Genomic DNA, 20,751 nt, shown 5'->3' with positions numbered 1-20,751 from the left:
CAATATTTTCCATTTACTACCCCCTCATCTTCCTCTCTCTTTGTTTCTGTGTTTCAGACAGTGCTGTTCAGTCTCAGTGGGGCTGAGCGAAAGTGACCTCGCAATCGACTGCTAATACAACTGTCAGCGCCTGCTGCCCGCCAAGGCACACCGTGGTAGGTCTGGGAAAAGAAGCAGAGGAATGGGAGATAGAGAGAGAGAGAGAAAAAAAGAAAGAGGTGACTGTATGAGCAGAAATGTGAGAGAGAGAAAAAATAGAGGCCCTGGAGGAGAGAAAGCAGTAAAAAATGTGAGTGTAGAGAGCAAACAGAGGGATGGCAGACAAGCACAGTGAGACAAAACTTATGTCAGTGGGTGAGCAGGAGCAGAGCGGGTTGCAGAGGCAGACTGCTCAGACTGCTGCGAGTCACCGAGGTCACCCTGTGACAAGGCTGCACACTGTAGCATCACGGTCAGCAGGTCAGACAGGTGGATGGCTGTGAGTAGACAATGTTTTCTACCTCACTGGACACAACAGGGTGCACATGGTTGCCCCTGCCACAGTGCATTATAAAAAAAATGTGTGCATATGCAATGACTGCAACTGCAACTGGGCTTTTACTTGCTTCTATCACTGAACTCAACCAGCCATATGGGAAAGGCGTCTATATGGGACAGGCTTAATTAGGCTATCGAATAACATATCAATTACAAATCATTTATTTTATCTTGCTCCGAGACATTTAAAGAGGACCTATTATGCTTTTGTGCTTTTTCCCTTTCCTTTAGTGTGTTATATATTTTTTTTGTGAATGTAAAAGGTCTACAAAGTTACAAAGTCCAAGGGAGTTAAGGGTGTTACTCTCCCCCACAGAAACACTGCTCCTGAACTGCCTGAAACGCCTTGCTTGAAGTCCCGCCTTTTCTTCTGTAACGGGGTGATGTCACCAAGTAACACATTAGCATAATACCTGCCTAGCGGCTAGTTTGGCAAGCCCTCAAACAAAGATAGTTAGAGCGGAGCTGGAGCGGAGTCCAAGGAGTTTGGTTCAGTTGACCAATCACAACAGAGTGGGCTGGCTGACCAATCAGAGCAGACTGGGCTTTTCTGGAAGGAGGTCAGGAGCTCAAACAGAGCGTTTCAGACAGAGGGTGAAAAGAGGTGCTGCAGCACAGCCGGTATGAGAAAAATAGAGCGTTTTTTTAATATTAAAGCACGTAAACATGTTCTAGTAGAAACCCAAAATTCAAGTATAAACCTGAAAATGAGCATAAAAGGTCCTCTTTAACGACCCATACCGACACAACATCTCTCTTTATCCTCTTAAAACCCACCTGCCTGTCAGCGACAAGCCTATTTGGCACAACGAAAAGAAAAAGGGGTGAAAACATAACAGATGGGGACAGTTTTATTTTGTAGACAGCAAGGTAACGAAAACAAGCATACCCAACAACACAGTGCAGGAAGAAGAGAAAATATTGTTTATGTCAGTTAAAGTGCGGTCTTTGTTGGCGAATGAAGTTAGCAGACAGCGAGCAATGGGCTGCACATGACAATATTCACAACTTGCATTAATTTATATAAAAGAAAAAAAAAAGGTTTAAATTATTTTGATCGGTGGACACTTACGTACTAAAGGAATATATATAATCGAAGAATGGACACAATTTGGGATTTACCATGTGGGTAAATCTGAATGAATTATACTTTGGTGCTCATGGTTTCCATAAAATGAACTGAACAATTGAATTGTTGAGAATCTAACCGATCTAACGATTTGGAGCATGACAAAAGTTACTCGGCATCTAATTTAGACCTGCGTTTATTTGTCAAAATGTGTCTCCAAAGCTAGCGAGCCAAAGGGACTCGGCGTCTAATCGTTTTACAGTATTCACCTGTGGTATTTGATCTTGTCTTACATAGTTTTCATTATCAATACATCACCTGCCAGTTAAAGTCTGTCCTGGGATATCTTTCCTTCTGAATTTACAGTACAGTTTAAGGTTCTACCAACGCCAAAGTCTAACCTCAATAAGTAGGCTACTGTTAAACACTTCCACTGATTTCTAAGAGAGAGAAGGAGACATACAGTGGAGAGGGTTTGTGCTTTTGGTTCTCTATGCATGGCTGGATTTGAGTGTGTTTCAGATGAAAGCAGGAGCGCTGCCACTGTGCAGCAGCATCGGTCTGACTGGTCAGTGCTGGCCTCTACTATAAATCTAGGTCACCGTTTGAAGCAGGGCATTACCTCATTAACAGTTCTCGATACACACAGCTCTCTGACTACAGGCCTTCGACAGGACGCCTACGTATGGAGAGAAGGAAACTTCAAAATCTGTCGCAATAAGAGGCTCTAAAACAAGAGAATTTTGAATATGACTAATTTGACTAGACACATAGCTGCAGATATGTAGAGACAAGTAACTCTTATCTTTCACACTATTAATTAAAGCTGCAGTGGGTAGAAATGGAGCAAATGGGATAAAAAAAAAAAGTCACTTTATCCTGACAGTAGTGCATGAGACAGATAATCTGAAAAAAACAAAAAAAACAATCAGAGCCGAGCTGGAGCCTGCCGTCTATGAGCAGCTGTCAATCACTCACAAACTCCAATCAAACGGTCAAACTAGACAGCGCTGATCAAATAGGAATCAATATTCTGTTACTGTAATGCCTATTTCTTGCCTCAAATGTTTTCACAAACATCTTGTAGTGTACTGTTTAGCCATATATAATGACACAGTTCGTGACCCGGCAGTCATGTTGAGATAAGTTGAAGAAATACCAAGCTCCGCCCACCAGCCGGAGCACAGCCAATAGGAATGCTCAATATGAACGCTCTCTCTCTGAAATTACCTGTAATTGGCCAAAGTCTCCGTCACTGGCTAGATTTTTTAAAATTCTGAAAACAGAGCCATGAGGAGGTGCAGAAGTCTAGTTTTCTCTCAGAACACTTGAATTACAATATGCTGAAAGGTTATTATGGAATTTAGCCCAATTATGCCAAAACCTTTCTGCCTACTGAAGCTTTAAGTTTCCCCCATTCCCTCTTCCAACTCAGTCAGCTGACTGAAGGCGTTTATTATTTTCACCTAAACAAATCAGATTGTGCCAAGACCTCTGCTGTCAGCTGTCATCTCAGTGACCGATTGATGCAATCCACCTCCACCTCCAGTTTTCATCAGAGCCAGCTGTGGCAATGGGTCCTTAGTGAGCTCATCAGGAATCCCGCACCAGATCACATCCACTCAGATTTTCATCTGGGCTTGTTGTTCACTCCTTCACCACCCACAAGACTTCCCCCATAAAATGATGGGTCTGCCAAAGAATCCTCACACTTTATCTTATTTTTCACACTTTATCAAATAAATTCAAAACTCACTGCAGCCTCCAACTGCTTGAGAAGATGTCTTTGGAGGGTGCGTTTTTTTCATAGTGAAATTTCAGTATACAAGCAATGATTTAGAGAGTATACACCGATCAGCCATAACATTATGACCACCTGCCTAACATTGAGTAGGTCTCCTTTTGCCACCAAAACAGCCCGGACCCGTCAAGGCATGGACTTCCACTAGACCTCTGAAGCTGTGCTGTGGTATGCGACACCAAGCTGTCAGTAGCAGATCCTTCAAGTCCTGTAAGTTGCGAGGTAGGGCCTCCATGGATCGGACTTGTTTGTCCAGCACATCCCACAGATGCTCGATTGGATTGAGATCTGGAGAATTTGGAGGCCAAGTCAACACCTCGAACTCGTTACCATCCACATGATGTAAAAGATAACGTGATTCATCAGACCAGGCCACCTTCTTCCATTGCTCATTGGTCCAGTTCTGATGCTCATGTGCCCATTGTAGGCGCTTTTGGCGGTGGACACGGGTCAGCATGGGTACCCTGACCGGTCTGCGGCTACGCAGCCCCATATGCAACAAACTGCGATGCACTGTGTGTTCTGACACCTTTCTATCGGAACCAGCATTAACTTTTTCAGCAATTGGAGCTACAGTAGCTCTTCTATTGGATCGGACAACACGGGTCAGCCTTCGCTCCCCACGTGCATCAATGAGCCTTGGCCGCCCCATGACCCTGTCGCCGGTTCAATGGTTTTCCTTCCTTGGACCACTTTTTGGTAGGTCCTGACCACTGCAGACCGGGAACATCCCACAAGAGCTGCAGTTTTGGAGATGCTCTGACCCAGTCGTCTAGCCATCACAATTTGGCCCTTGTCAAAGTCGCTCACATCCAAACGCTTCCCCATTTTTTCTGCTTCCAACACACCAACTTAAAGGACAAAATGTTAATTTGCTGCCTAACATATCCCACCCACTGCCAGGTGCCATTGTAACAAGATAATCAATGTTATTCACTTCACCTGTCAGTGGTCATAATGTTATGGCTGATCAGTGTGTATACATTTTACGAAACACAATAGGCCGTAAAAAAAAAGCCCAAAGTCACCAGCTTTCCAGTAAATCCCCCAAAATGTCTACAAATGCAGAAAATGTATCAGAACAGCTTTATTTGCAGATCCTACTGTGTGCTCTCCACCATCACTGCCATGATAAATTCACCAACAGTTCTGACACTTGCAAAATGAAGTGTCAGATTTTTTTTTTTGTTATAATTCTGATGGGCAGATGCTGCGCAAAGAGCTAATTAAAACTGTACGGGGAGTTCAGCGGCGAATAATTAATTGCATTATTACTGTAGTGTCAGATGATCTATTTAATAATTTTCACTGTAGAACAAATGAATTCAGAGAGCAAAAAAAAAAGCAGCAGACGGAGCGTTTTCCCAACCTCATAATCAACTTCCACTGCATCGCTTTCCTATGATCTCTTCGTCCCTTTCTGTCTTTGTCTTTCACTCCTTCAATACACACACACTCACAACACAGATATTTTGCTCTGCTCATTTATTTCCTCTCCATTGCACACAGATATAGGAGGGAAAAAAAGCTTTGATGTGAGGCATGTTAATGACTAGTTGGACACTTTGAGAAACCTTAAGCAAATTAATGTTTTGGCTCAATTAATTTCACAGTGTCTCTGGTAAAGGACAGGTGTAAATGAAACCTGACACATCAAATCATCATCAACAGTCCACATCCAGGAGGGGAACGCACACACACACACACACACACACACTGCAGCTGAAGTGTAAAAATGAATGTACAGCAATGACAGCATTTGGCTTGGTATATAATGTAAACAGGTATGTACAATTTACTACGCAGATGGTGGAGTCATGATGGGCAAATCATTATTATTCAGGGGATTATTAAGAGTCATGTAATGATATACAATGTAATGTAATATAATGATATAATTGTAGCAGTTTAAATGACACTCAGTTAAAGTGTAAACTATAGAATTTCTTAATGTCCAAAATGGCCATTTGAGCTGTTCAACCCAACCATTCATTTGATGTGTGCTTTAATAAGTCAAACTGCAAATATACAAAAAATGCATGGCCAAAGACTAGTCTGTTCTCTAAAGGCACAAAATCTTCTTCTACACAAATCCAAGATGAGAAATGTCCGTCTGAATCCTTAAGTGTAGTTAACGATTTCCAAAGATTTATATTCTACATGAATTACAGCATAACACTGTAATATAAATGAATCGTAATCATTAATGATTAATATCAAGATTTTTCTTCACAAGGAAGGACTTTAAAGCTGTCTTCTGTCTTTGAATCAGAAGCAATCTACAGCTACATGTGTTGTTTTTGGTTACACTGAGGTCATGTCCTCATGTATTTTGGTTGATATTTGAGTTTAAGCAACCTGTCATTTTTTTGTGGGAAATCAGATCATGTGCTGTATCTGGCCTTACAGTATATGATTATGTAATATTTAGCTTAAAGCAAATTGTCACATATTGAATTAATAAAGTTAACTTAACATTTGTCAAAACAGTGTCACAGGGGAGATTACTTTCTCATCCAAGTTTGCTTAAAAGGTGACATTGAAAGTTAAAGGTAGGGTCGGTAATGCTGAGAAACTAGCAAGACTACACTAGATTATTAAAATGACCCTACCGAAAACCCAGCCCAGTGTTTCCAACTCTTTTCCAATGAAAGTAGCTAGCAGCACTACCATCAAAAGTCCCTAAATCTAGAGAGAAAGTCACCAAGTCGGTAACACTGACAGTCCGTCACTGCTCCAAAATTATCATTATGAACGTAAACACTAACATGGCAATTGTACTCACAGCTGTCAAGCTAGCAACTTGTGGAAGACTCTGGTGACGAGCAATGAGTGCATGCAGACAGGTAGCCCATCCAGTCATTACATTCGGGTCAAATTAAACGATTGGACGGGTTTATAACAGTCCTGCGACAGCCACAGATACCACAGAGCATTTGATTTATTGATTGCTGTCAGGATGTAATGACATTTTCAACAAATATAATAAAAATGTGTTTGAACAGCACACCAAACCCTACCTTTAATTCTTGATCTTACAACTAAATATCAACATTTAAAGCCAACATGGATGAGGAGTCCTGAAAATTCTCAGAAATATGGAAAATTGAACATCTATGCTATGACAACTGGGCTGTATCTGCTGAGGAAGACTGTGTCATATGATTAAAAGGTCTAGAAAAGCAACTGAGTGTACATCAACTGCTTTTTTTAAGGTCAAGAATGAACTTTCAGCTGCAAAATCATCATAATCATATGTCAATATATATACACCTCCTTTTCTCACATCTTGCGCTTTTAAAAAAATTTACATACAGTCACTTTTTTAGAACGTGTCTGGAAATGATCAACTAGTATAACCAGAAGGCTTTAGTCATTTTTATAACCAAATTTAGGCAGATAACCTTTCTTATGTATAAAACTATAGCCTGACTGATACTGGATTTTTCAGACTGATACATCAATATTCTAGAGTTTAAAAAATCTGCTAACAATCTATCGGCCAAGTTTTTACATATACCTAAGCTAATACCAGCCGATGTATATCAGTCCGGCCAATTTATTGAGCTAGCTCTAATTACAACCAAGATTCAAGGCCTAAAAAATGTAAATTTTGTGTTTACACTAAAGGTGAAACTACCGAGGTGAGATAAGGAAAAAGTAAAGATTGTAATGGTTTAAGGTCACCTTCAGCGGCTATACTGACAAATTGGTTTGAATGCATTTATGCTGAGGCGGAGAGAGGTTTACTGTAAGTAAGAGCGGCCTGTTAGGACACACCTGTCCCAGTAGGAGCTAGATGATCCTCTGAACTAAAGTCTTGATGAGAAGCTGCCTAAAAGTCTCGTTTAGGGTGACAATGCTCCAGGTGCACACTGCACATATGAGCAAAAAGCCATCACTGTGCAGATTTTGTGTGCTGTGAGCCTCTGGTGCATGACAGCGCTGCTGCATATTGCTCCATGTTTTGTTACATTCACTTGTCTTCAAAGAGCAGAGATTTGTGCCCAGTGGGGAGGTGAGAGAGAGGAGAGCTCGACCATGCCAAAAAAGACAAAGACCAGTCTGGAATCTCTTGTGGCAGTGAGGGAAAAATGCCAGAGGACAAAAAAATAAATAAACAACCTTGTCTCTCTTGGACATAAATGGCTTGGGAAAAGCCTCAAAGTCCTGCGCAGAAAACACAATATCAAAAAGAGTCCAAAATAAATCAATAAACAGACATCCAAACATTCGACAGTGCCGCTTGATTTTGAATTCCCCAAGGACCTTTGTCGTCGGCACAGACGAAAAGAATTCCCGTACTGTTTTTTTTTTTGCCTAGCACTCAGATAAATGTTAAGCTTATTTCAAAAGGCTCCATGATTAAACATCCTGCTAATCTTGGAGCGTTCTACATAAAAACTCCACAGAGCATAAATCCATTTATTGCAAAATGTAAAGGGAGGCAAACATAGAGAGAGGGGTTGGCGTCAAATTTTCAGGTCGAAAATGGCGCCACGATAAAGATGGAAAGTGTGAGGAGATGTGTTTGCCTGTCGCTACTCACTGAGGTTAAAAACGGGTAAAGTAGCCACACAGCTAATCAGGAGTGCTGCATGTGTGGCTGAGAGCAAGAGACATAGAGAGAGAGAGGAGAAAAGACTCTTTGTGTAGGCAAGGTTGTTTGGCTTGTGTGTCCTTGTCCAAGTATGAGCAGTCTAAGAGTGTTACTGTAAGTACACTACAGCAAATAGTCTTAATTAAAGATTAGATGCAATCCGTCGGCTCTGTTTGTGTTCTTTACATAATTTATAATAGCTAAATGTGTTAAGTCAATAAAATCAACAGCTTCAGCTTTGAAGGAGATATTTATGGTGTGCTTTTTTGTTGTTGCTTCCAAACCTGTGATCCATATAGAGGCATAGGAGTTGCCATAGCAGTTTTTAAACTGTTATGTCCCTTAAAGGAATACTGGACTAATCCACTCAGACACGGTGGCTGAAAATATCTCACTGACTCCATTTCATCCTGAAATCACTGCAGACAAAGTGTAAAGTAGAACAATGTTCATCCACATTTTTATGGTATATAACTATATTCTAGATATTAGAAATCTACTACCTTATGGTTATGTATATGTGTGTGTATATATATATATTGAGGAAATTGCAGTAAATGGATATGTGTGCGTGTTAGTATAGTGTATGCATGTGCTTAGACATGTATGTCACTTACACTAAATGCCAGCACTCAAGCATGTGTGTACACAAACATAATATTTATTCATTTATTCATTCATGTATTTTATACAGTGACATAAGGGATATCTGGATCCACGTACAAGTGGTTTCCAAACTTGTCCGACTGAATATTCTCTGTTTCCACAAAAGATCATGTTTCATCATTTGCCCCTTTATAAACGGTGTGCCACAAGGGTCAATTCTATGCTGACGACATACAGCTGTATTTTCTACAGCTTGACTATGACTAAACAGATTGGTTTTATTGGCCTAGATGCTGTTACAGTATGCACAATTACTTAAAGGGGACACATCATGGAAAATTCTGTTTTTTGGTAGTGCTTGTGCACATACATTTGGGTATCTGGGGTGCGTACCAACCCACAAACTGTGAAATAAGATGACCCAGTCAGTTTATTGTGGGCTGCCTAGATCAGAAAACATGTGATTCAACAAGCCATTCAGATTTGGCTCCCCTTCCTATGTCACATGCAGGCTCATTGGAATATATTTCCCACAGCTTGAGAACTACCTTTGCAAAGGTGAACCATATTTTTCTCTCAAGCCAATCAGAGCAGACTGGGCTTTTTTCAGGAGGGGTTCTTAAAGAGACAGGCGCTAAAATGGAGCGTTTCAGACAGAGGGTGAATACAGGTATATACAGACAGACAGTATGAGAAAAATAATGTGTTTTTTGAACATTAAAGCATGTAAACATGTTCTAGTAGAAACCCAAAAATACAAGTAGGAACCTGAAAATGAGCATAATATGTCCCCTTTAAATGGAATTTACCCACATGTACAAAATATCACAAAAGCTATTGAAATATCTGGTTCTGTCCTACCTTTTCCTAACATTGCAAAGAATCAGATCCTTCTTTCAGCCAAAAAAAATGTAAAAAGGCACCCATTCTTTTAATATCTGACGCCTTGTTCACCTGCCTTCTTAGCAAATCCTCTCTATCTCGACTCCGGCTGGTCCAGGACGTCTCAAAACGAAACGTAGATCACACATTACTCCAGTTTGAGCTTCTCTCCACTGGCTGCCTATCAGTTTTAAGAATGATTATATAATTTCACTCTTAGCAGACAAGGCATTTCATGGTCAAGCTCCTCTTGAGTTGTTGTGCCCTTCTGGCTGTTCCAAGGTCAAGACTGAAAACTACAGGCGATCGTGCTTTTGCTGCTGTTGCTCGACCCTGGAACAACCTCTCACAAAGTGTTAAAACATCTCAAAACCGACTGGTTTTATTTGGCTTCCTCTTGATTTGATACCTTTTATTTTGTGGGTTGTAGCTACACTTAATTCTGCCTGTTTTCATATATTGTCTTGTCTGTCTCCTTTTATCCCCGTCTTTCATCTTTTCTTCAGCACTTCGTAATTTCTGCTTTGTAAAGTGCTATATGAATCCAGTTTGTTCGCTTGCTTGCTATACGTGTTGTCTTTCAAAATGACTTCCACTAATGAGGATCTGTATTAATCTGATTAACGACGTTACACCATATCTTTCTGCGCAGCCAAACTTCACGTCAAAGCATGCCGCGAGATGTTTTACACTGTACCATACGAGATGAGTCAAGTGCTTCACAACACTCATCGGAGCATACGGCAGAAGTACATTCACACCTCCTATATGCATCGGTCGCACTCACGCTCACCCATTTGCATGCATACATGCATGCATACACATTTACACGCATCAGCAGGAGTGAGAGGCAGGTGGCTGAAGTTAGAAGTGACACTTTTTTTCTTGTGTGTGTATGTAGATGAGGGGTAGTGACAGATGAGTGACATCAGTGAGCTCTTGTTGCTTTTGCCTGAACACATAAGCATACTGATCACAGTGTATTTAAATACCCCGCAGGGCCCAAAGCATATAGGCTGTTATTCACTCTGAGGGCAAACAGATGGGGAGCGAGGATGCAGTGGAAACGAAACAGAAGAGAAGAGAAGAAAAAGAGTGATGAGGCAAAGAGGGAGGAGACGCTGGGAGTAAAAGGTAGGTAAAGAGCAAATACAAATAGAAACAGAAACAGACAGAGGGACACAAAGAGGTACAAGAGTCACACAAAATAACCAGGAAGCAAAGAAAATAGGTCTGAGTTTCAACATCTGAAGCACACTTGGTGTGGACCCGTGGCCTGCCAGGCCTGAAGAGGTGGTGATATGTGACATCTAACTGATCACTGTTGGACTCCTGAGCTGATGACCTCTCTACTGCGATGCTCTCGGGTCCCCCTCAAGACCCCAATTTAGCTCTCCTGGCTCGCCACGGTCACCTGAAGAAAGGAAAAAGTCACCCAGCCGCAATCATCAAGGAAGAGAGGAAGTACAGGGATGGACTGCTGAGCAGGAGGCCTGAATATGGGCTGTCCTAAATATGATGAGGCCTCTAACATTATGTGGGCCAGATCAGATTATTCTTACAGGAAATTAAACATGTAAACCAACATGAATTTGAAGTTCGAGGATGCAAGCTGGTTTACATATACTGTCAAATCCAGTGGGCAACCTCCGGGGTCTGAAAAGTGAAGCCAATGCAGACGTGCCTTAAGCTTGCATTCTTTCTAATAGCCAGCAGGGGGCGACTCCTCTGGTTGCATTAAAGATGTCTGATTGTTTAGAAGTCTGTGAGAAAATGAGCCTACTTCTGACTTGATTTATTACCTCAGGAAACATTGTAAACATGAGTTTATGGTCTCAATTGCTAGCAGGGTATGCTTTAGGGCGCGGCTACCTTGTGATCGACAGGTCGCTAACACAGCGTTGTCCGGTCTGGGTGTTGTCCGCATTTTTGTCTTACAATTTTAACCCTTTCACAGTGTGTTTTCAGTTCATGAATGTTAATTATAACCTTTTCGGTCGTCTAAAAATGTCTTATTCAGCGTTCGGCTGTACTTAGCTCCACCCTCTCGTGTCTCGTGTTTATTCTTATGATAGTAGTTCTGGTGCTCTTGTAATTTACTCCTGTGTGTGTTTATGTTTGCAAGTTAACAAAAGCTACAGGAGTGTATTTGACTCAGTTCTCTCACTGTCACAGTGTTTGCACGGCTTTGTCATCATCTCTACTCATTCTCATATTAGCACGGTGACACCCTGCTTAGTGAGCTGAGACAGCATGCACACTTTGCACAACAGCGCTGATTTTGTGAAAGGAGTGTGCTCTTTTGGCTTTGCGTGCAGCAATATCTTCATATTGCTCATTTCTCAGCGAGCGTAACAGCTCACTAAGCAGGGTATCACCATGCAAATACAAGACTGAGAGGAGACGACTGTGAAACCCTGCGAGTGTGACACTGTGAGAGCGAGAGAACTAACGGAGCTGTTCAATTATTTATAAGCAGAGATTGTCTGTTTATCAAACTGACGCCTGGAGCGTCGACCATGATTAGACTCAAACAATGGTGGTCTTCTCTGAGCACTGCTGATGCAGCTTCCAAGACACAGACCAGATATGAATAAAACACAGACAGCATCAAAAAGAGCTTGAAAGTGAGTGTCTGTGTGTGTAGATGCTCCTCAGATCCAAATTGGGAAAAAAAGTGTACAGTATATATATTATATTTTTAATTAGGTTTTGTTTGACACTTTTAACTGTATTCTCTTTATTGAAATATGCGTTAGACTGACATTATTTTTATCAATATGATAGTGTGGACATACAGTAATGGTGCCACATACTAACAAATTCAAAAGTATTCACGTGTGCTACTAAATTAGTTAAAATGGTTAAAACATAATGTTATTATCAGGACATCTATCTGTATTGTTCTGCATTTTTTTCTCCAAATTTGAACTGGACAATTACCCTCGCACTGTGGTCCCTGCTACAGGGTCAGTAATGTGACTCCTCCGATACACATGGAGCAGCCAGCTGCTTCTTTTCACCTGACGGCAAGGGGCAAAGTTCATGCAGAGGTTTGCGCTTCCTCCCAAGACCCAACAACCCTCTGCTCCGACAAAACGGCAAGAAAAGTATTTGATCCCTCACCGGCTTCCCACCCTCAAACTGTAGACACTGTTAGATGGAGCACCTTGTTTGCGATCAGATTTCTGTCATTGCAAAAAAAAAAAAGCCTTTTCCTCATGCACCACCCTGGCTGTTTGATCTTTTCTTGTCTATAGTTGGTTCACACTGTAAGTTACACTCTCCTGAGATAGCTTCCTTAAATCAGCATTAAAGTAACTTTTGTCCACTAGGTTCAGACAAACTCACAGCAAAGAGCCTTGATACTATATCAGGCCATGCTCTTATGGCTATCAGGTGAGCAGAAACAGAGCATTAGGGGCATCCCATTGGAGTCCTTTTTCTGGCTACCTATACTCCTCGCAGCATTGCCAGATGTACAATAATTATCCGATTTGTATGATAATTTTGCCCTCTGTACGCTCCACAAGTGCCATAATGTACAATAATTTGACCATTTTGTGACACTTACAATTTGTAGTGGGTTTTAGTCTAAGCTATGTCATTTTAATTCATTTCTGGATAACAAAATATGGATCGTACCGTCTCTTTATACTGTACATCCCTGGATCCTACGTCTGTTTTACGCATCCTTTCTCACGTGAACTCTTTCCAGCCAATCATGCTTGGCGTAGGCTATGATGTTGATGGACATGTCCTTTTGTTTTCTCTCCCGCAGCTCGACGCGGACGCTCAATTGAAGAGAGTTTGTACGAGAGACAGCTAAACTGCTGCATCCATTTGAAATAATAGTAGAGATTGAGAAAATGAGTGAATAAGTTGTTTAAATACCTGTTTTGTAAAATTTCACATTTACATCTATTTGTTGTTATGGTTTTGACTCGCGTACAATGATCTTCCTCAAAATACGATCCTTTTAAGCCTCTGGTATGATAATTTAACATTTCCCATCTGGCAACGCTGACTACTGCATTTTCAGTTGCATTTGCCTTTTATTTTATTGTTTGTTTTCTTTTCCCTGTAAAGCACCATGTAACTTTGCAAAGAAAATTATTATTATTTCACGTAAGTCCAGTATTTACCTCTATTTTTATTTTTTTTATCCTTAGTTGGGCGTCCAACTCCTGAGGAAAACATCTGGGTCTATTTCACTTCCTAAATGTTTGACTTTCTCCACCTGCCACTTGTTCTCTTCCACTTCACACTGGGCACATTGTGTACAACCAGCTTATGTGATCTCCTGGGCCGAGTGCAGCTTCCCACAGTTGTATGTGAACCAACATTGTTTTGACTTGAGCTGAAAAGTGGCTGACAGCTGCACGGCGCTGAATCGCGTTGTTGATTCTCAGTGGGATCTGCAGTTACTAGCAACCGTTTCACAATAGAGGAGTAATTGGATTCAGTGGTCATATCAAAATCCTATTTAACGCACTTTTAAAGACCCTTCAAATGTTGGTTATAACCTCTCTCTTTTGCAGCATTCTGTATTGATTTGCGCTATTGTGTGTAGTCTTTTCAACAAACCATAAATAAGTGCCTGTGAAAAGCTGCAAATCCAAATGAATGGCATGCAGTGTGAGAGGAGAGCCATTAAGCCACAGGTTGACTCATGAACCGAGGTGTAACAGTTTCCCCGTAGAAATGAGACGTTTTGTCAGGAAGAGGAAGCAGAAGTGAAGAAGGACGACGGAATGTGGGAGATCTGGAAATGGGCTCTGTAGGGAGTAAAAAGATGGGTGGTATGGCAGGATACGGGAGGGAGGGAGGAGGTGTTGAGTTGTAATGGGGCAGGAGCCAGATGCTCCAATTTCCTTGACAAAAATGGAGGTCAAGTGCAGCTTTATGTGAAGGCAACACAGGGAGAGAGGCATAGATATACAGAGAAAGATGGAGGGGAGGGAGGGAGCATGATGACTTTAACTAGTGGTAAGGGACACAGCATTTGAGCAGTGCAGAAAGCCCGATCCCTCTAACTACAGCAAATGAGGAGAGGATAAGACAGCACAGAGGAACACCCAGTGTGGTGTCTCCTTCCAGGATGGATGAAGGAGGATAAAAGGCTTTATGAGGAGCCTAAGAACATTAATAGGTGTAAGTGATAGGGAGGGATAAAAATAAAAACATATGTTAACTTCGCAGCGAGAACAGATGGTAATGCGGTGGCTTGAGCTTACGAAGAGCACTAATGGAAAGAGAGAGTGTACGGGGAGAACACATGATGATCTCAAATAGTACGTCTGGGAGTGTAGGCCTTGCTTATTTCAGGAGATAGGGAAGGATAAATATATATTAGGAACACAACTATTAGGCTGGGGGTTTCCACATGAAAAATAGCCTTTTGTGTGCAAGCGTTTCAACTCACACTGGATATCCTCTGGGTCCAGGTAATGATTTTCTCTGAGCAGAATATGCAGCGGACTAATGTGAAAAAATATACATCACACGACGTGCACGGTGTGTTTGTCGTGAGCGCTCCTGAGCGAGCTCAAAGGAAGAGTTGCAACGCGGCAGATTTAGATTTTTGTTTAGAGGAGAACGGCAATAATAGACAGCTGTAGGGAGGACAGAGAATTGAACCGATGCAGCCAACATAATTGCCAAACAGAACTAGGCACACACCACAGTGAACAAACAGACTTCAAAGTCAATAAACCCTACATTGTCGTGAGCCAAGTCTCCCAAGCATGCAAGCTACAAACTGTAGCGAGCAGAAAAGAAGAGTGTAAACATGTTAACATACACGGAAGCTAATTGAAAAATACTCTGGATCTGGAAAGTACGAGGCATATTTAAAGGGTTTGAATGAAAAGACCAAATCCAACAATGCAATAATCTGTCTCTCAATACTGTCTGACTTCCCTATAATAGAGTGGTACAGGGATGGTGTATTTTTGTAGGCCAACCGGGAAGTTAGCATCGCCCTGGTTTCCCTCGACAAAAAGCCTATGGGATTTTTTCCATTGGGTTTTTGGATTATTGCAGAAAATAAACTCTGTGGCAAACAAACGTTTATGATACTTACACGTTTTGTTCACAAAGATAATCTTCACAAATGAACACCACTTTTATGATTTTTTGAAGTGTAAATGCAATCGCCAGAAGTAAAAAAGCTAACGAATTACACCGCGGTCGCATGAACACGACGAGGCTGTAAAGGCGTGTTGGCATGATGACGTTTAGTAGTCTCATTTAGTCACTTGTTAGCAACCGCCTTTTTTAAAAGACATATAAAAGCTTCAAAATTCATGAGTGGAATATTTACTGGCGTATTATATACTATATACAGTATATAGTAGTCGTGGATTTGGAGGATTGGGAATTGTACTAGAGAGGAGATGTAACTTTAACTTTCCATAACAGTCACGAGTCTGTGTAATAGAACATGTGTCAATGTAATCATAAATATATAGGTATTATGGTTAGATGTTGTGTCTTTCTGCACAGACTTTAAACATTAAAATCTCAAGATGGCAGCTCCTGCATGATCCGGGATATTTTGGCTTCACTTCTGTACAGTGGGAGGAAGTGGAGACGCGTCATCCATCTTCATATACAGTCTATGGATTGAATCAAACGAAAACTCCAGTGCCCACGTTTATTATAATGAATAAACATGTCACCCAGTGCACTGGTGTGGCTCACTGATGTGTTTTTAATAGTTTTAATGTGTGTGCTCTGAGGGAAAGTGTGCAGGAGATGACTTTTCGTTAAAGGAGAGAGAGCCAGGGGAGGATGGTGGTGGGAGGAGTTCATTGTCCACAGGCTGCACCGCCTCGCTCTGATCTAAGCGCCTGAAGAAACAGGACATGGAGATTTCTAATTCTGCCAAGGTGTTTGTGTGTGTCCGTGAGCAAGAGAGAGGCCGCGATGTGAGACTGCATATAAGGAGGTATATAAAAAAAGGAGCTACTCTCAACTCCCCTGAGGAGCGCTTTGTGTATGTGTGCATACACATGTGTATGTGACCTGCATACAAATCTCTGTCTGGTAGCCCATCTGCCCGCATGCTTAATATTCCTTCAGCCTGGTCTCTGTCTGTTGACCAGTGTTGAGAGGCGGCAAGGATGTAACACCGGGGCCTTCGGGCTCCTTCTACAAAATATAGTTTTGCTCAGGAGGTAGGCCTGAGGCGGTTAAATCAAGCATCATCATGGGCTCTTTATCTCCATTCATGCACTGGACTTAAGAGCTCTCTGCAGCAACAGCCGGCGTCATCGCTTGTGGAAACGGGATTGCAATCAGCTAACATGTTAGCTACTCATTTATTTACCCTTACATACATTAGGTCACTTACAACGTTCTGTTATAGCTTAATAATGCATCTGTCTGTTTATTAAGAGGTGGAACATTTGGATTCAAACAGATACAGCATGCTGAATCAAACATTTTCCAGCAATACTCCCTAATTCAATAACTCAGCTTGAACTCAAATCCTGATGACTGAACCAAAACAGCAATTCCCCCTTTTTACAGATCCCTCTCTCTCTTCCTCTGCTACTTGAAAAACTGAAGAGCATATTTCGGCGTCATTTGTGTCTTTCCGTCTCTTTACCCCCCGGCTGCGGTACGTTCCCGGAGAAAGCCGGCTTTTCTTGCATTTTGATCGGCTCTTCCGTCACGTAATTGGGGGGTTTTCTTGCAGCGCTGGCTTTAAAGGTTTGTCCCCTGTTATCAGTGCTAATGAGAAAATGAGTAGCGTTGCGCTGATACGTTCCAGAGCTGCAATGGAAGTTTAATGTGCTGTCTGTAAATAACACACAACAGAGTCAGATGTGCACCTTAATAAAGATAAGTGTTTTCTGTCTGTGCCTGTGTGCTCTTTTCATCTTTTGTTCTCTGTAGAAGAAAATGCATTCGAGGCACCGGTATTCCCAAGCATTTTAATGTGTTTCTTCTAAAATGAAGCGCGCAAACATCGAGACACTCATTTTTTTTCATATGCCTTTACAACAATGGGAAACAATTGGATTTTTAAGGAGATTCCCAGCCTTATTTACTCTGCTAGCAAACTGAATAAGCAGTAAGACCCAGCCGTCTATCAGTTATTTCCTTCTCTCCAAAAATACTCCGACTGTAGAGGCAACAAGATGTTCCCATTTCTTCGCCATTTTAAACTCTCAATAGATAATTATATGGATTGTCACCAATTTATCCAAGCCTCCATCTCTTCCCTCTTTCACCCCGTCAGCTGTTTTTTTCCTTGACAGGGCAGCTGGTTGCATTGTATCATCTCAACGTCTCGCCTCACTGCGTGTACAAACCTTTTTTTGGCAACTACAAGCAGCCCAGCCAGCCAAGAGAGGCTTTCGTTGACTCCTTCCCAGTCTGTATTAATATTTACCAGGCTGGGAAACAGAGGCAGATGTCAACCATGAGGCGATTCCTTCGTGTTGCTCGGTGGTGCGCCCGCTCTTGTTCTGGATTAAGGCATAATCCAAGCATCAGATCGGTGGTGTTAAATCATTTTCTACAAGGAGGGGTAGGAGGGGAGTCCCCACTTCTTTGGCTGCTTCAGAACTGGAGAATTCCTCGATAGACAAGACGAATGTACAGTTTCAGTAATACAATAAGAAGGTATTTATCGGAATATCTATCATTGTGGTCTCATTTGACCCCTACACATAGGGAAGTTTGGCAATTTTGAAGCGCAATGCATTTTGGCACTTAACTGGAATATATTATGTTTTTATACTTCACTGTCAAACAAGCAACAACACAACCCACGCACTCTATCGTGGACACAATGTAACATCCTGGAAAAACAACAGCAACTTATACAGTAACCCTACTGAAAGCCTACTATCTACTCTATCAATTTTAATGTTACTCAAATGATACAAACTCAAACCCACGAGGCCAACATTTCAGTCCAAAGTCTGTTCCACCCTTCACTATACACAGCAAGAGTCCAAATGTGCACTGAATACAATATTAAGCCTCATATCTAATTTCAGAATATCAAAACATGACCCATATCTTCTATATCATCTTCATTGTGTGGCAACACGGTGTTGTATTTGTCTGGGGGACTGTATGACACCCAATGAGACAGTATAAATCAATACACTCTGCCAATAAAATGCATTAAAACCTATACCTGTGATTGAGTCCCAATTTCAGCACTGGACAGCTCCCGAGTCTTGTTCAATGCATTGAATCTGTTGAGCCTACACGAACTCAGTAAACCACCACCTCAACCAGATCCCTGCAGAAGTGGTCTATAATCCGTTCTTCAAGAGATACTTACCGACTCTCCAAGTTACACTGCTAGCTAATCGAAACACTAGATGTCCAGGTTGAGATGGGGCAACAGGGTTTAAAAGGTTAAACAGACATGGTTGTCTTAGACCATTGACTGTATTTAAGAAGTGGACGTAGTCACCGTGATGTCACACATTGGTTTGTGTACTGCCGTTTTGAAGCCTCGAGTTTGGCTTTTAGGCCGTCGCCATCTTGGTGTTTTGCAACCAGAAGTGACATATGAGAGGGTGGAGCTAAGTACAACTGAATGCTGAATAAGACAATTTTAGGCGACCAAAAAGGTTCACTTTCATGACCTGAAAACACACTGTGAAAGGGTTAAAGTTCTAAGACGAAAACACGGACAACTCCCAGACCGGACAACGCCGTGGTAGTCAATCATAAGGTAGCCATGCCCTAAAGCATATCCTGCTTTATGGTCTATTTGACTCTAAATGGGACCATAATTTACTAAATGAAAATCATGCTGTATTGAAGAAGACTTGAAACTAGTGATTGAGACCATTATCTCATGTTTACAATGTTTACTGAGGTAATAAATCAAGTGAGAAGTAGGGTCATTTTCTCATAGACTTCTATACAATCAGACTTCTTCTTGCAACCAGAGGAGTCGCCCCCTGCTGGCTATTAGAAAGAATGCAAGTTTAAGGCACTTCAGCATTGGCTTCACTTTTCAGACCCGGAGTTGTGCACTGTCTTGAACTATGTGTTGTTAGAATTACATTCTCTGATTCATATTTTGAGAATTTACAGATGTGTAAAGGAGCACTCGAGCAATTTACTATTGTGCTTGCATAAAGTTGAGGGACTCACAAGAGACAACTTTAAAAAAGAATGGTCGAAATCAAAGCTAAGATAGCTAAGATATCCTGACATTTAGTCTCTAGTATTGGTCAAGCTCCAAAAATACTGGATCCTACATTTCCCATAATGCGTTTCCATAATGCATTTCCATTAGTTTACATTAGACCTCCCTGCCTCCTAAAGGTCCTCTTCTTTGACATCATCATGGTTATTTATAGTGTAACCACGTTGAAAGGGCTACAGAAGAGCTGTGATGTTGAAATACACACTGCTCAGCAGTTAGTAACTGCCAAGACTGTCGTCTTGAAATATTGCTCAGTTTGTGAGAAGCTACTGAAAATGTCCTATTTTACAATGCTGTCACCTCCAACAAATTAAAAAGGGAAAAAGACGACAACAACCCGCCCAATTCTGCTGGGATTTCCCAACAACAAAGAGCTTCCAAAACTTTCTACACGGATTTCCTTGGGGAGGGGAGCACAAGACGGATGCAGCTCTTTTCCAGTCAGATGCTAATTTGGGTTTACACTGATTAAGCTGTCCATCGTACCGCCAGGAGACCTCTGTGTATGTGTGATCCACTGTGAGCCAGTGCGTATGTGAGCAGAATCTCTAAAGCTTAAGGGGACACCGTCAGCAGCAGCGCCGGGGATTCACAGGGAGGACGACATGACAGAGCCGTGGAGAGCCAGTGACAGAGTGGGATTACAGACGGGAGAGGGATCCTCCCTGCTCTGTCAACAATTAACAAGGAGATAACTGCAAAACAAGCTTGCGATCCTGTCATCGGCTCTGTCCTCAGGTGCACGGAGGGAAAGACAGAAGCAAATTGAATGAAATGAAAAATCGGATTGAGTAATGAGACATGATGAGGCAGTGTTTTTGACTCCTGTCAGCTCTTCGTCTTGTTTTTCTTCCATTAATGAAGGCAAAACATTTCACAAACTGTAACTGTAGCATCTTGTAAAGAACGCTGACAGCTGCTTTGAAATCCTGTCTTTGAAAAGTGATCATTTATTCCCCATGTGATGACAAAATAATATGACGAATTCAGACAATGAGTTGCACCATATGATGGAACTAAATCCTAAGCAAAGCACAGCACTGTTTAATATATATTCACGCCCC

General features: G+C 41.6%; 2 protein-coding genes across 3 annotated transcripts in view; one reads left to right on the top strand and one right to left on the bottom strand.

The window, feature by feature from the left end:
* Positions 1-20,751, top strand: part of mtmr9 (myotubularin related protein 9) — a 95,446-nt gene that overhangs the window by 44,550 nt on the left and 30,145 nt on the right. For both annotated transcript variants that reach the window (XM_037751659.1, XM_037751658.1), the window contains one exon: positions 58-155. The gene's annotated coding sequence lies outside the window, so the exon portion shown is untranslated. The remainder of the gene's footprint in view (positions 1-57; positions 156-20,751) is intronic.
* xkr6b (XK, Kell blood group complex subunit-related family, member 6b) overlaps positions 1-20,751 on the bottom strand; it is a 64,386-nt gene that overhangs the window by 39,060 nt on the left and 4,575 nt on the right. The gene's annotated exons all lie outside the window — the stretch shown is intronic.

This window comes from Sebastes umbrosus, chromosome 18 (assembly GCF_015220745.1).
Source record: "Sebastes umbrosus isolate fSebUmb1 chromosome 18, fSebUmb1.pri, whole genome shotgun sequence".
Classification (NCBI taxonomy): domain Eukaryota; kingdom Metazoa; phylum Chordata; class Actinopteri; order Perciformes; family Sebastidae; genus Sebastes; species Sebastes umbrosus.
The sequence above is the reverse complement of the archived record's forward strand: the minus strand, read 5'-3'. Positions and strand labels throughout refer to the sequence as shown.